Source organism: Cebus imitator, unplaced genomic scaffold (genome assembly GCF_001604975.1).
Source record: "Cebus imitator isolate Cc_AM_T3 unplaced genomic scaffold, Cebus_imitator-1.0 Scaffold43, whole genome shotgun sequence".
In the NCBI taxonomy this organism is placed as follows: Eukaryota; Metazoa; Chordata; class Mammalia; order Primates; family Cebidae; genus Cebus; species Cebus imitator.
In genome coordinates, this window is record NW_016107358.1 from 9,193,043 (window position 1) to 9,210,064 (window position 17,022).

The following is a 17,022-nucleotide window of genomic DNA, read 5'->3' on the forward strand; positions in this document are numbered from 1 at the left end:
CTTATTGTGAACATGTCAGGCCAGTTCCAGAGCCCACCCTGGGCCCAAGGAACTCCAGGGCCAGTGGGAAGGGAAATCGGAGGGAGGGAGGAAACTGGCCAGAGAAAAAGGACTCTAGCGTGGAAAATGGGGGACACGGGAAGAAACGAGAGGGAAAAAAGATCCCGAAGTAGGGTTACAAGGGAAGAGAGGTGGGCGATCATCTGAAACACAGAAGATGATGATGGAGATACTTGGAGATGGAGATAGAGCCCTGGGCTAGAGCTAAGGGACAAAGATGATTTGGGGACTTATTTTCTTTCAGGCCCTCAGAGAAGCAAATGAGCACAAGAACCTCAAGGCAGATTCTCCTTCTGCGGATCCAGAGATCTTTCCACCGTAATCAGAATCCCAGAGGGCCATGACCGCAGGGGACCTGCTGCCTTGGCGCTGGACGGACCAAGCCAGAGTGCTGGCAGTAGCGCCAGCCCAGAGCCCTCTCTCGGAGCCCACCCCAGGAAATCCGATGAGCCAGGCAAAGATGGAGGCAGGAATTTCCCCCTTGCCGAATTCTCCCTCAAATACCAGGAAAGTATCCAACCATTCTCTCCCCATCACCCCTACTTTTCCCTCCAATACAGGGTCTCAAGCTCTGAAGCGCTGGCGGCCGGTCCTCTGGAACTGTCACCGGCCCCGACCCAGGGAGGGTCACGCGAGGGAAGGATTCCTGGCCTCTCAGAACACCTACCAAGGGAAATCCAACCGTTGATCTCCTCCCCATCGAGACTCCGCCACCCACGACCCTCATCCCCGCTCCAGACGTAAAAACCAGGTGGTGGACCGGGGTGGGAGGGGTGGGGGCGGGAATGGAAATGAGCGGCTGAGGACGCCAGCTGCGGGGCTCTGGAAGGCACCTCCCCACAACCCCCAAACCTCCAAGTCACTTACTGTACCTCCCTAGGCCAGGGAGTCTGGGAACTTTGTAATTCTGTAGCTTGCGGTTCCCACCACCAACCCCTCCATCACAGGAGAGAACAGTAGAGAAAACCCCCACAGGGACCCTTTTTTGAGGTCAGCGCCTGGGCAGCCTCTGCTCTCAAACCGGAATGCTGGCGGGCGGAAAGTGAACCCAGCCCTGCCTAGCCCCAGGAGAGTGGAACCTCAGCTCAGCCACCACCGAAGTCTGGCAATCCCAGCAGGCTCACGGAGAAGGGGCTTTCGCCCCACTCCAGCCCCAAGGGGTGAGGGGAGGAGAGTACACTATTTCTGTCCAAATTTCTAATATTTCCGTCCAGATTTGCGCCCTGGAAGAATGCAGCCTTTAGTGTGGCTTCCAAGAGCCAGAACTTCGGAGCCGGAAGACTCCTGTTCCCACCTGCATGACCATGGGCCGGTTACTGAACCTCGCTATATCTCAGTTTCCTCCTCTGCAAAATGGGGATAATCATACCTACCTCATAGGAGTGTACTTTGTATCGATGGGACAGTATGGGTAAAACTCTCGGACAACATGCCAGTTGCCTCCTGCTAGGTGTTATTAATTTAATTTCCTCAGGTGAATCTCACCCAATTCTTCAAAATAACCTTGAGGACCTCACTCCGTTAATACTTAGGGGGCAGTTATTCTTTATGGTAAAATGTTTTAAATTCCTCTTGCTACAGGCTACTACCCATCGCTCCACCATCCTCTCTGGCCTTCTCAAAGGATGCTCTAGATAAGCTCCTTGAGTTAAAATAGATAGATGCCTCAACAATGCCTGAGCCACCCCCAGATTCTGTTCCACCCCACCCTGCTTCAGAGCCCAGACCAGACCCCCCGCTTTTGCTTTCTGCAAACCCCCAACTGGAGTCTTCAGGTTCTCCCTGCAAGTGATTCCTCTCTATCTTCCTTGACAGTGTCTCTTCCTCACCACCACCCAACCATTTATCTTAAATTTCTCTCCCAACATTAAAAAAAGATAACAAAGTTATTGTAAATAATGAAGCAATTCAAGAGAGAAAAAAAATTCTTCCATCCACTAATAAATGGTAGCAGGTTGATGTGTGTTCTTCCATGTTTTTCCTGTGCTGCTATAGACATGTACACACATACACATACGGAGGGTGGCTTGGGGCTTTTGCTTTGTTTCATTTTTGCAAAATTGTAATATGTGCTTCTCTGCAACAAATTCCTCAAGAGGAATTGTTAAATGCTTCCTTCTAAATGGCTGTATAACTCCTTCTATTGATGGATATTTAAGTTTTTCAAGGTTTTTTTGTACTGTGCAAGTATTGTGTTCACAAATATTTCTGTTCAAAGAACATTATGTACTAGTATTTTAATTTCTTCAATAGGATAGGTTTGCTAAAGTTGGATTGCTGGGCAGAAAGGTACATATGTGTGCTTTTAATCTGAGAAATGTTTGTTTACTTTCTCAAAGGATGCAGAGTTTCCCTGCATCCTCATCAACACTGTATGCTAACACTTTTTTGCTTTTTTTTTTTATCAACCCAGTAAGTAAACCTTGCTGCCCTGAAAGGTCAGGCTTTCCCACCATCTGCATTAGGTTCCCTGGGTCCCTCTCAGCCCCTGATCATCACCAGAGTGTCCTCCTGCACTGGTGTGGAAAAGGCCAGCTGGACTTTGGGCCCCCTCCCCAGGCGCAGTGACAAGGCCTGCACACTGAGTGACTTTTGTGCAAAGTCAGGAATAATTAGTCCTGGAAAACCCTGGCTTCCACTGGCTAATCTAATCAAAACGCCTTGGGGAGTTTAGGACTTGGACCACACTGGGCTGGCTCAGCGAGTGATTGTGAACCGGCAGAAGTGGGGCTCAGCTATGTGTCTCCCCACTGCTCCTGCAGCTTCCGTCGGGACACTCAGCCTGAGCCAGCTATACCCCAAGGCTGCGATCCCCTGGCCTGTCTGCAGTGGAGGGCCAGCGGTGGAAGGAGGCAGCAAAGGAAAAGAAAACAGCAGCCACAGAACAGGGTGCAAAGATGACAGCTGAACTTTACTTTTCTTCTCCCACCCATAGTGCCTGGGAGGCTTCTACGGGCAGGATTCAATGCAGGGAGAGCAACAAGGAAGGCTGAACCATCTGGGGGGATTCCGTGTACAAAGATCCAGATAGTACTGTCTCTTCTCTCTCACTGCTCCCACCCCACCCCATTTCCTCTAACTTTTTAAAAACTTTAACTTTCATTGAGCACTTACTACATGCTAGGTGTTATGGTAAAGCTTTGCAAACATCATCCCATCTCCTTTGCAATTTCTGTAAGAGGGCTGTATTATCCCCATTTTACAGATGAGGAACTGAGGTTTAGAGAGAGGTTAGTAACTTGCCCAAGACCAGCAAGTAGCAAGAAAGGGAGAGCTGACATTTGAAAGCTAATCTGTTTTGGGAACCTGTTTTAAGAGATCACTTCGCTTTGCTTGTTCTGTTACTATTTTGAGGCAAAAGAGAGCTTAACACAAAGAAAAACTCAACAACAAAGAAATTTAAGTCCTGTGGTAAGCAGAAAAAGAGCCTTGCAAAAATGTCCATGACTCAGTCCCTGGAACCTGTTAATAAGTTAGTTAATGTGGTAAAAGAGAATTAAGGTTGCGGGTGGAATTGGACTGCTAAATCAGCTGACATTAAAATATGGAGATTATCCTGGATTGTCCCTAGTGGCCAATGTAATCACAGAGGCCTTTAAAAGTGGAAAAGGAAGAAAGAAGAGGTCAGAGTCCTGTGATGGGAAGAATCAACCCACCCTTGCTGGCTTTGAAGACAGAAGGAAAAGGCCTGAAACCAAGGAATTTGGTCAGCCTCTAGAAACTGACAAAAGCAAAAAAACGGATTCCTCCCTAGTGTCTTCAGAGGGAAATGTGATTTTAGCCCGGTGAAACCCATGTCAGACTTCTGACCTTCAGAAGTAATTGCAAGATAATAAAATCATATTATTTAAGCCAGCATATTTGTGGTAATTTGTTAAAACTGCAAATAGAAAACTAGTACAAGTCATTATTTGCACTGTACCAATTTAGTTCGGGGAATACATCACATCCAGAGAGGCCTGGGAGTTCAGGATATACACGTACTAGGGATTTCTCAGGGCCCTTCTTTGCCCATGAGTGTATTCAGGGGAGGTGGCAGCTTCATTTCAGCCTGGGGTGATGGTGTTTGTCAGAAAAAGAAGACATTGCAGAATAAATTTCTAAGGACAAAAGCAAACAAACAAAACACACACATACACACACACAAACGTGTTGATTTTTCACGATGTCTCAGCATAGAATTATTTTGTTATTTTTTCACATTTGTTGTGCCTCTTTTCGCTGCAAGAGCTTCCTATTTGCATTCTTTCCCTCCTGTAATTTAATAGACATGCAGTTCTATTAAAGGAGTTCTTGGTTTCTGTAACCATCACAGGACTGCCCAGATATGAAAAGTTCATTGTCACAGTGATAGATGACTTGAGATACATTCATGAAAAATCTATCACCAGGTAGTTATTCTCTTGACAAATCACAGCTACTAATATTAGCTACATACCTCATCACCTGGACAAATCGCATGTTGGATTGCTTTTAAGGGGCGTGGCATTTCCAACCTTGTACATTTCCCAGGGCACAGAAGGAATGGGTCTAGCCTCTATGGAATGCCTGGAATGAATCCCTTGCTGTGGAGGTGATAAGAAGGGAGAAACACAGAAAGACACCAAGCCAGATAAACCTGAGGCAGCCACTGCCTTTCGCATGGAAAGACACTCCTTAAAATAGTCCAAGTCCCTGGTAAAGGGGAGAAGGGAGAAAAGGACAGATTTGTCCATCTTTGATTTATTAATCAAGTCACAAATTGCTTTGTTTACATTAAGACACCACCATGGGAGTCTCTTCTTGATTAAGAAAGAAGCAACACCAAGCAAGCAAGCTCAAGGGGATGCCAGGCTGGGTAATTAAATTCAGCGCACCTTCCTGACCCAGTTGCCGCAGACTGCCGTGCCTGGGCCTGCTCAGTCTTTCCATTTCCTGGAAGGGTCAGCTGAGCTTTAGCAATTGACTATAAAAATTGGCTCTCACAGTCCTCAAAGTCCTCCACTTCCTCCCTTAGGCTGTCACCTGAAACAAGTTGGATTGTGCTCTCCCTGAGTCAGGGAGAGAAATCCCAAGCAAAGTGGATCATTTAACTCTGGCCAAACACAAATTCTTTAAAACAGGCAATTTTGAAGAGGGTAAAGAGCATCAAAGCCCATGGGAGGCACATCCATCAACCCCAATCCAGAGGTATGATGGTCCAGCCATGCGGTGGCCAGGCCTCCGGGAGGCTTCTAAACTCCCAGCCAGCTGGGCAGTCATGTTGGTATCACCACACCCTTTGGGCAGAGTGTTTTCCTCTGTAACCATTTTTCTTCCATCCTCTTGTAATATTTTCTGCTCTTTGGAGCATAACATGGGAAAACTGCATTTCCTCACTTGCTTTGTTTATAGGGGTTGTCGTATATTGTTTCCTATTTCTGAATTGCCCTTGGGCACTTTTATAGACAGCAGAAAAAATGCCTCCAACTCTGCCCAAATCTTTATCTTCAGTAGTCACTGTAAATTCAGACCCAAAATGTGCTCGTGTGTACCCACTTATACAGATATTCATAATTATATATTCTCTAATTGAGATATTTTCTGAGACACAAATACACACATACACACACACACACATATACACACTGCATTTGCAAATCTGATCTTATTCCTTCTGATTGGCTCTCGGACTTCATCTTTTATCTTTTCCATGTTTTTGCCATTTTGTGTTTCATTCTCCGCATGCTCCTTCCCCTGAGCTTACAAACACACTCAAATCTCTCATAGCCTAAAAGAAAACCCCCTTCCCTGTCCATCCTTTTCTGCACTCAGCCATTTCTCCAGCAAATTCCTAAAACAGTGCCCAGCCCAAGGCAGATACTCAACAGATATTCGGGGGATACATGAATGAGATCCTCTCCTTCCCCTCTTTGCTGGCTTCCTCCTGGCTGGCCTCCAGCCTGTGGCCTCCAGAGCTAGGTTCTTCCCTACCAACAGCAGACAGTCCATTCTCATTGGCCTCCTCCTTTTCCCCTATGTGTATCTTACCCTTTAAAAACTATTTTATGTATTCTATTTTAAAATTTTCACCACGTGTCCACACTCACTATGGGAAAATTAGAAACTGCAGGTGTCTCAAAGGGGAAAAATTTAAATAGTCATAATTTCTTCAACCAGAGACACACATTTTGGTCTCAGTGTCTCTGGTATTAATTCTCCCATTTTTACATGGGTGTGAAAATGCCATTTCCCTTCTTTAAGAATCTTCATTTCCTTTCCATTGCTGAATCATTGCTGAGTGACTCTGACGCCCTGTGTGGCACCAAAGACTCACCAGGATCTGGTTCCATCTCATCTTGCCATCCTCCTCCCCATCCAGAGCCCTCTGCGTTTCCCACCCATGCACTGCAGCCATACTGCCTTCCTTGTTACTCCTTCGACTGACATATCCCCTCCTCTCTTCCATGCCTTTGCACATTTAGTTCTTCCAGGCTAAAATAGATTGCACTTCCACCCCGGTGCCTCCCGCTCACCTGTGCATGTCCTATTCCTTCAAGACCCCTCTCAGGCTCAACCTTGCATGAACCCTTCTCTGATCCCCTGGTCAGAATTACTGGGATGCCCCTCAATAACCCCTTGTGGTTCTTAATTTTGTATCACAGTTAGATGAGTGCTGATCCGTTTTGTCTTTAAACCATAAGTTCCTTGAGGTCAGGAACTATGTCTCACCCATCTTTGAACCTCCCACAGTATTTGCAACTGTGCCTGGCACAGATGATTACTGAGTAAAGAACATTTCCAGTCCTTACCTCCTCACACATATGTAGTTGCATGTTCTAACTTTAAAATAAATAAAGGTGTTGCTAATGCCAACACTTCTCTGGGCTACTTCTTGCTAATGCCTTTTCTCCCTTAGAAACTCCCCCTCAGCAGCCTGCGTGTGTATTCCTGGTGAGTGGGGATATAAAATTGTTGGCTGCATTTCATGGAGTTCCTACCTACCAATGTAGGTACATCCAGAGTAATGCTGACAAGAGGGAATGAAAAAATGATGGCTAAAACAAAAGGGAAAGAGAAAAGAAGCAACTGAATACATCCTGTTCATGCCTTTCAGAACAACTGGCTCAACATTTCATTAGCTTGTTATATTTTCTCATAGGCTACACGGAAACGTGAAAGACTCATGTTCCTCCCTTCATTCCTTCTCTCTCATTCAAGGAACTCTTGAAATCTATAACTTTCCCGCTCCCTTGTTGGAAAAGGAGAGTTTCCCATGTTTCATCTTCACCTGGACTATGCGCTCATCACCTAATGCATACACAGTGACTGTGCACATGCGAGCCAGCGTCCAAAAGGGCTTCCAGTGAACTTGACTCCTGGTATATGTTCCTGCGTGTAGTCACTTTGCACAACGAATCAGGGCTGGCCTTGTGTGACCAATAGAATATGAATAAAGTAATGACATTTGACTTCCAAGGATAAATCATAAAAGGTATTGCAGTTTCCTTCTTGGTCTCTTGGATTACTTTCTTTGGGGGAAGCCAGCTGCCATGCTATGAGGCATTCAAGCAGCCTTGTAGAGAAGCCCGCATAGAAAGGAACTAAGACCTCCTGCCAACAGCCAGCACTGACTTGCCAGCTTCAGGAGTGAGCCATTTTGAAAAGTAGGTCCTCCAAGTCCAGTCAAAACTTTAGACGACTGCAGCCCTAGCTGATATCGAACTGTAATTTCATGGAGACCCAGAGCCAAGACCATCCAACCAAACTGTTCTGAAATTCTTTACCCACAGAAACCATGAGAAATAATAAATGATTGCTGTTTAAGCCACTAACTAAGGATAATTTGTTGTGCAGCAACAGATAGCTAATAAAGTGCATCTAGCATAGTCTTTCATTTTAATCTGTAATATTTGTTCACTGGTCCCTATGTGTTCGTGTGAGTTTTGATAGGTTTTGTTTGTAAGTTTTTTGTTGTTGTTGTCATTTTTTGAGACAGAGTCATGCTCTGTCACCCAGGCTGCAGTGCAGACATGATCTTGGCTCACTGCAACCTCCACCTCCTGGGTTGAAGCGATTCTCCCACCTCAGCTTCCTGAGTGGCTGGAACTACAGATGTGCGCCACCACACTTAGCTAAGTTTTTTAGGTTTTTGTAGAGACAGGGGTCTGCCTGTGTTGCCCAGGCTGGTCTCTAACCCCTGGTTTCAAGTGATTCTCCTGCCATGGCCTCCCAAAGGGGTGGGATTACAGGCTTGAGCCATACTGTACCCAGCCTTTAAGATTTTTTAAAACAAGGATTTTAGAGATTTCAGTCATTTTGTATAGCACATACTAAACTTCTTTGAGCATCTAAAGTCTTTAAACAATGATTCCTGCCAATCTGGAAGTGGTTTAGGAAAATAGCAGTAAATATACAAACAGGAGAAGAGTCATAAAGAGAAGTAATGTTATTCAAAGACTAGTAGGGAACCACTGTAGTGATTAAGTCTGAAAAGAGTAAATGGGACAATGGCAACCACAACAGGGCCATTATGACACTATGCTGCCTTTGCACAGCTGAAGACACCCCCAGAAGCTGAAGGGAGAAACCTCTTTTCAACTTTCCTCCCACCTTCAAATTTCCTGCCAGAGCCTCCCATTGGCAGAAGTTAACAGGAAGCAGTAGGCAAAGGATTCTGGGAAGTGTAGTTTTCAGGCTTCCTGTCCTGGCAATAAAGAAAGGATATATTAATAGATAGGGCAACATGGAGCTGAGCTCAAAACACATTATTTGTCACCAGGAAAAAATAACAGACATAATGAAAATAAAAATGGATGTGTTTGAAGGGGCTCTACTCAAAAATGAAGTAGACAACCTGAGTGATTAGAGAAAGAAGAATTCAGATGCTCCCACATTCATCGTCCAAGATATATCTCAGGAGCCAGCCAAAAGACTGGGAACCCTAAATTCCCAGTCTTTTATAGACCTCTAAATTCTTCAAGTGAGATCCCACAGTAGAGTCCTTTTCAGTATTTGTAGTAGACCACCCCTATTAGGAAGAGCTAACACATTGGACACATGAGGGGTCAGGTGCTGTTCTAACTGCTTTCCACTTAAATAATTTAGTTCATCAACACCTCCATGATGTTGGTCCTATTGTGATCCATTTTACAGGTGAGCAAGCTCAGTCCTAGCGAAGTTAAGTCACAGAGATGGTGTCAGAGATAAAATATCGTGTCAGAGATAAGATGGTGTCAGAGTCCATCGGCTTGGTGCTGACTTTCTTCTCTTCATGTGGGCAGCTGTGTTATAAAAAGACCCCAAAGGAAGGTGGACAAAACCTAAAAAGGTGACTCTGGTGTATACATGAGCTTTGGAATTACCCATCCCCCTGCATTGGAGGTGAGGAGAGAAGAGTTCACAGTTGGCAGGACCCTTGAGCAAGAGAAGATGAGCACCTGCAGAGGATCTCATGAGGCTGACCTCAACCATCCAGAAGAGCAGAAAGTAAGCTGATACAAACCACCTTCCTCACAGCCTGCGGAGGGGTGCAGGAGCCATGCAGGAACCTGTGACTGCATGAGTAAATGTTGCCACAGGGCTCTGTGTGACTGGGGGTGTATGGATCCACAGCTAAAGGAATCAAGAGGCAAACTTTGCCTGTGATGGCAACACCATTCAGGTTTCCCACTTGTGTCTTTGGGGTTGACTGGCTCCAGTTGGAAAGCAGCTTCCCTGAGTTCTTTTCCTGCCCTTTCTCCCCCAGGAAGCTGAGGAGAGGAGCAAAATGAAGTCTCTGATGCAGGGCTAAGGTTAGACAGAAAACATAAGAACAAGGAGGAAAAGAAGCCCTCTAAAACTCTTGGGCAAGGACATTGAAGGACAGAATACATATTTCTAGGGTCCCTAATTGCCATTTGGAACATTTTTCCCCATACACCAGTGTTTCTCAACAAGAGGTAATTGTGTTCCCCAGGAGACATTTGGTAATGTCTGGAGACAGTTTTGCCTGTTATATCTGAGGAGGGAGTTCCACTGGTATCCCTGAGTAGAGGCCAAGTGTGCTGCCACACATCCTGTAATGCACAGGACAGCTCCTGCCACAAAGAATTGTCTGTCCCAAAATGTCAGTAGTGCCAAAGCTGATAAGCTATGCCACAGACTAGTGATGTATTTGGTAATTTTGTTTAGCAACTCAACCATAGAGAGTTAAATAGGTTTTGAAGATTTGCTTTATTAATTAATTAATTTTGACAAGGTCCCCCTCTGTCACCCAGGTTAGGATGCAGTGGTACAACATGGCTCACTGCAGCCTTGAAATCCCAGGCTCAAGTGATCCTCCCACCTCAACCTCCCGAGTAGCTTGGACTACAGGCATGTACCACCACGCCTGGCTGATTTTAAAAATTTTTATAGAGATGATTTCTTACTATGTTGCCCAGGCTGGTCTCAAACTCCTGTGCTCAAGCAATCCTCCCACCTTGGCCTCCCAAAGCACTAGGATTATAGGTGTGAGCCACCGCACCCTGCCAATATTGACTTTAATATCTTGCTTATGTCTCCACTAGATAATATCTTTTAAGCTTTACTTGCTCAAATAATAGCAATTACATGGCTCACACATAGCAGGTACATACATCACTAAGCACAAAGAGGAACAACCTTTTAAATTTGTTTAATTAAAAGCTTTCTGCCCCAAATATGATATAAGCTCCTAAAATATTGCTTGATCTAGAGTAGACACTCAATAAATATTTCCTGAATGAATGAATTCCAACCGTTGGCTACTGCCTGTTTCTTCTTATAGGCAGAGGCCATCTCTCGTGTATGTGTCTATAGCTACGGTACCTAGCCCAGATTTTTGCAGATACAGGAAACTCAACAACTAATCTCTGAATCCATGAATCAAGGCATATGAATGAATAAATGAATTAATTAATACATAAATGAATGGGCAAATAGGACTAATGTTTCTATATCCACTGTGAAAAAATTAATAAGCATGCACGCTACTATAAAGGATATTTCAGAATTGGTGAGTTTAAGGGCCTTGTTCCATGCTCCAGCTTCTCCTCTGTAGAACTTTCTTCCGGGGAGTCAGGTGAAGAGGACAGATTGAGTGCTAGAGACAGTGGTTTTCAGCAGAACTCTGAACCTAAGCCGAGGAAGTGATGACTCCTTTCCCTTCCTAACAACTTTCTAAGAATGTTTTGGCCTTCTGCCACCAAAGGATGAATGCTGCAAGTGTAAGTTAGTAATACGGTGAGTGTGATGATTCAAATGGCTCAAAGAAGGCAAAAAAAGTCTTTGTTCTACAGTTCTCTTTCATATTCTTTCCTATAAATAGCATGTTGAGTTTTAAGAGCTGCTAGATTTTATAAACTTCTTTTCCAGAGTGATTTATTAGTGTCAAGCATTATTATCATCCTGTAGTTCCAAACTCCTCTCCTGTGGGCAGTAATTTAGTTTTAGTTTTTTCTCTGTGATAAACCTTTGCATGATTAATGAGCCTTTAATTAGGGATCATAGTTACCTTGGAGGTCTCTGCAAAGAAACAGCCAACAACTTCAGGTTAAGAGACTAAACACAAGAGGGAAGCCAATTTTGCAAAGTGTCCCAATGATGTCTCTCACAGAACTTTTTTTCCATGAGCCAGAATCCAACACAGTATCATGCATTGCATGTAGCTGTCATGCCTCTTTAGTCTCCTTTGATCTCCAACAGCTGATGGGGGAATATTTGCAGCAAGTATCTACTTAAAAATATTTATACTCTCCAGATACATCAGCTTGGTTAATTGGAAAGCTTTTAATAATTGTTTTAGTAGATAAAATTAAGAGTTTCCGTAAGAATCAATAATACAGTATTTTATAGTAATATTTATGTATCAACTGACTACAGTATTTCAACATGCAAAGCACATAAAGAGATTTTTCACCCTAAATTACATCTAGAATACTTGCCTATATTTGAAAGTGATGGAAAATCAGTGAGTAAATATTCCCCTATTCTCTTTCTTGAGTGGACAATTCTGAGACACATTCTAAACATTTTATAAGGAGGTCCTGGCAACATTGAGATGCATTTGCTCACAAAGGTGTCAGTCTTAGTCTGTATGAGCTGTTATGACAAATATGCCACAGCCTGGGTGGCCAGCATAGTCAGGTTCTGGTGAATGCTCACTTTCCTAATTCTGAGACGAGATTCTTGTTATGTCCTCACATGACGGAAGGGGAAGAAGTGAGAGAGAGACCTAGGGTCGCATTTATAAGGACACTAATCATTTTCATGAGGGCCCCAACCTCATAACCTAATCACCTTGCAAAGGCCCCACCTCCTAAGATTATCACCTTGGGGGTCAAGATTTCAACATATAAATTTGGGGGACCACAAACATCCAGTCCAAAACAGTGACCAAATTAAGAACTCACGCTTGCAAGGATCCAAGAAGGAATAGTAAAAAAGTTAGTTAAAAGAAAAATATGATAGGATAGTTGAAAGACATTGAAAATTGAAAGACATTCACTCATGGAAACTCCTGAAGGAAAGAACAAAGAAAATAGGGGAAGTAATAGAGGAAATAAAGTAAAATTTCCCAACTGAAGAAAAGCATCAGTTGTGAGATTGAAAGAGCCTGCTGAGTGACATCTCCGGAGAGAGGAAAGCCAGTTACTTACAATGAAAAGAGGAAAAAAAATGGCATTGCACTTCTCCTGGCAACATGGACGTTAGAAAACTCTGTGGGAACCATGGCAATAGTCCAATGTGTTGGTGGTGAAGCACTGTTGTTGCTTTTGTTTTGTTTTTGAGATGAGGTTTTGCTATAACATCTCGGCTGGTCTTGAACTTCCTGCCTCAAGTGATCCTCGCATCTCAGCCCTTTCGTGTATTTCCTTCTTGGACAGAGCTGTCTTTTCAATTTTCTCTCCCTGATTGTGGTAGCCGACTGGAATTATCTCAAGCTCTGCTTTTCTATTCCAGGCCCCCACACTAGGACGCCTCTGCAGGGAAGGAAGTTTGCTTGCTTTAGAGTGCAGTCCTTCACTTTAAACTGGGAATCAAACACATGTGTTGTGTGTATAAATCAGGAGACAGAAGAGAGATGGTTTCTTGACTGTCTCAGCAGAAGCATTGCTCCATGGCCCCTTCTCTTCTTATTCCATTTGATCTCTCTGACTTTGGAATTTCCCAGACTGGCCTTTCACCTACGGGTGTGTTGGGATGCAGTGTTCTGGGATAAGGAGCCTGTTTTTAGTCTTCTCCCATTCATTTTCTGTCTTCTTTCCGGGAATGCCTCGAATTTTCTGGTCTTTTAATGGTGGTTTCATTTCATGTTTTCCTCAAATGTTGCAAAGTTATTCTTTCTAAAATATAGCTCTTTTATTTTAATAGATTCAGGATTGGAGGGAAGGTGAAAGATTGCACTGTTTGTTAACTTGATCTAATATCATTCATGTATATGTATATCTGTTTTATATTCTTTTATATTTTTACTTTAGGTACTATAGAAAAATTACATTGTGAAATATATATTAATAAATTACATTGTATATGTTATTTTATAATCTCCTTTTCACTTGGCATTATACTTTTAACACTTCCCTATAGAAAGACTTCATTAAATTTTTCTCAAATGTAAAGGACAACACCATGGGTAAATTTAACACATAACCAGAAATAGGACACCAAATTTAGGAGATGTTAATTAACTAAATTGAAAAATGTGTGATATATTCTTTTTTTTTCTTTAATGCCAGATCTTAAAACATTTGGCTCTTATTCAACCAAAAAATTGATCAGATTATCAATGTATTTGTTAATTCAGTTGTTTTGAAGTCCAGTTGTCTTAGTTAAATGGCCAGTTGCATGCAAAAATCCAGAGTTATAAGAGCAACATTTATTCTGGTTGGGTATATTTTTTAAATTTGGCTATACTCATAACATGAAGGGAAGATGCAAAGAAATTGCAGAAACATCTCTGTTAGAAAATGTGTGCATGGAAAAATCAGAATACAAGCACTGTGTATAAATTTGAAAGCCTAGGGAAATGAAATAGAAGGCAAGTGAGAAAACTTTCTCTTTTTCTGGAGAGTTTTTCCCCCCACTCTGAAAAAATAGAAAAAAATTATAATCTGGACCCTCTCCAAAAGACCCAGAAAAAAAGGAAATAAACATATACAACAAGGCAAAGCAACTTACATTATAGTTGGTGACTCTCAGAAAATAAGAGAGTGCAAGGAATAAAATAATGACATTGAGACTGTGTATAAAACTCAGTGGGGAAGGATAATAATGTTCTTTGAAGGCTTACTAAAATATAAAGGAATTCTCCAAGAAATGGCAATCACTGAAGCTCTTAAATATCAGAAGCATAAGGCTAGACACTTTACAAGAATATCTTTTTGATTCACAGAGGAGCTCACTCAAAGTTCTAAAGAAAATCTCTAGCACATCCCCCACCTCAATCAATGAATATCTTTGAGGTAGGCAGAATAATGGACCCACAAATATGTCTATTTCTTTTCCTTTGTTTTTTTTTTTTAGACAGAGTCTCACTCTGTTGCCCAGTGTTGGAGTGCAGTGGTATGATCTTGGCTCACTGCAACCTCTGCCTCCCAGATTCAAGCGATTCTCCTGCCTCAGCCTTCCGAGTAGCTGGAATTACAGGCACCCGCCACCATGCCCCGCTAATTTTTGTATTTTTAGTAGAGACGGGTTTTCACCATCTTGGTCAGGCTGGTCTTGAATTCCTGTCCTCATGATCTGCCCGCCTCGGATTACAGGCGTGAGCCACCACGCCAGGCCAATATGTCTACTTTCTAACCCCCAGAGTATGATACCTTCCATGGTAAAGGGACTTTGCAGATGTGATTAAGGTTAAGTATTTTAAAATAGGGAGTGTATCTGGATTATTCAGGTAGACTCAATATAATCACACAAGTCCTTAAAAGTGGAGAACCTTTCCCAGCTGCAAGTAAAGAGATGAGAGGGGAAAAAAAGGAAGAGAGACTCACAGCAAGAGTGGAACTCAACCCACCATTGCAGGCTTGGAAGATGGAGGGAGAGGCGATAAGCCAAGAAATGCAGGGGCCTTCAGAAGCTAGGAATGGCCCCCCACTGACAACTAGCAAGGAACCTAATTCTGTCAACAACCCAAATTAGCAGGAAACAGATTTTCCCCCTAGACCCTCCAGAAAAAAACATAGCCTATTGACACTTTGGTTTTAGTCAAAGAAAACCATATTGGTCTTCTGACTTATAGAACTGTGAGAGGATAGATTGGTGTTGCTGAAGCCTCTGAGTTGTTAGTAATTTATAATGGCAGCAAAAGAGGCCACTAAGTTGTTAGTAATTTGTAATGGCAGCAAAAGGAGTTCGACTTTGATCTGCTGTTCTCTGCCAAGTAGGCCCAGATTAAATGAAATATTTGAAACTTGGATTTCTACATATAAGCAGAAATATTTTAAAGTAAAAACATCATGTAAAACTGGAGAAATTTAATTGTGAGCCAACTGATGCTGTTGCAGCTTTGTAAGAGTCAAGATCCAAAGGCGGAAGTGGAGGGTGAGGGTGGTGATCACAGAGGAGGGCCTCTCTCTGCTCATGGGAATTTGCAGCAATCTTGTGTCTGAATGTTCCTCCTCCAGACGTGTCTGCAGCATGCCTTCTGCCCACACAGAGGCTATATTCCACTCCTCTTTTGTGGGAAGACTCAATTTTAAAATGGAAGCTCTTCCGAAAATAGAGTCCCATTGGATCTGCAGCTTGGATGTCATGACATTCCCTGAGTACTACTCAATGTGTAACTGTTTCACTTTTGTTGGATGAAATGAACCATATAAATTCCAAAAAGCTTCATTCCATTTTTCTTAGCCTTTCAATCCTTTCCTGAGATCTTGAGTGTTCTGCCTGGTCTGAAGTAGGAAATATTAAATTATCTAACTTCAGCAGTTGGAAGCTGCATTTGTAAATATTTTGATTAGCAAGTTTGTTAGACATTGTGTGGATAGGCCTAACTTCTAAATTTAACGTATCCATTTTAAAAAAAAACAAAGCTGTGACTGAAAATTATACCCATGCTGTGTGTGCAGATCACATACAGCAGACACGGGTCTGTGCAGATTCAGGGCAGTAGTTAGGTACATAAAGAAGTTTTGGTAAAACAGAATACTTCCATGTCACACAGGATTTGCCATAGTCACTGAGCTTGGCTGAGACTATTAGCTTCTTTCTTCCCACCTATCTTCCTTATTTCCTTTTCCCCTCTTTTACTCATTAGATATTTATTGAGTCTCCTCCATCTCATGCACTATGTTAGTGCTAGAAATTCAATGATTAGAAAAGCATGTAGGGTTCGTATACTAATGGGGCTTAGAATCTAAGCGGTCAATCAGACTTTAAATAATAGCACCAATGTACATAAATCCACTGAAATAAAAGTGCTTAAGGACAGTATGAAGCAGGGAGCGTAGAACTGCTCTGGAAGGTCAGACAAGCTCCCTAAGGGAAGTAGCCCTAAGCTACACTGTGAAGGATGAGGGGTAGACAACTAGGAACCAGCAGCTCATGCAAAATCCTGAAGAGAGAGGACCATGTCAAAGATGTCACTACTTAGGACCAGTGGTATGGAGGTGAGAAGAATTTACCAAGACAGTTGTGGGTAAAGAAATCTAGCAGATTTACTAGAGAAAGTATGAAAATCCGTTGTAGAGGGATGATGAGCAGTTAGTAAGAGAGGTGCTAACTGCAAAGAGACAAAGGCTTGCTGGGGACTTTAGCAAATAGTACTTATGCTGTGTGCTGAGGAGGGCTTTGTGCAGTACTGATAACGCCAAGGTGGCAGTGAACTAACTTGCATTTTTCTATCAGGCAAGGGTCTGATGATAACTGGGTGCAGGAAGATAGTGAGTTATTTGCACAGGAGGGCTACGTGTCCTGGACCATGAAGAAAGTCAGACACAACTTATCTGCTTTTTCTTTTCCTTTTCTTTCTTTCTTTTTTTTTTTTTTTTTTTTTTTTTT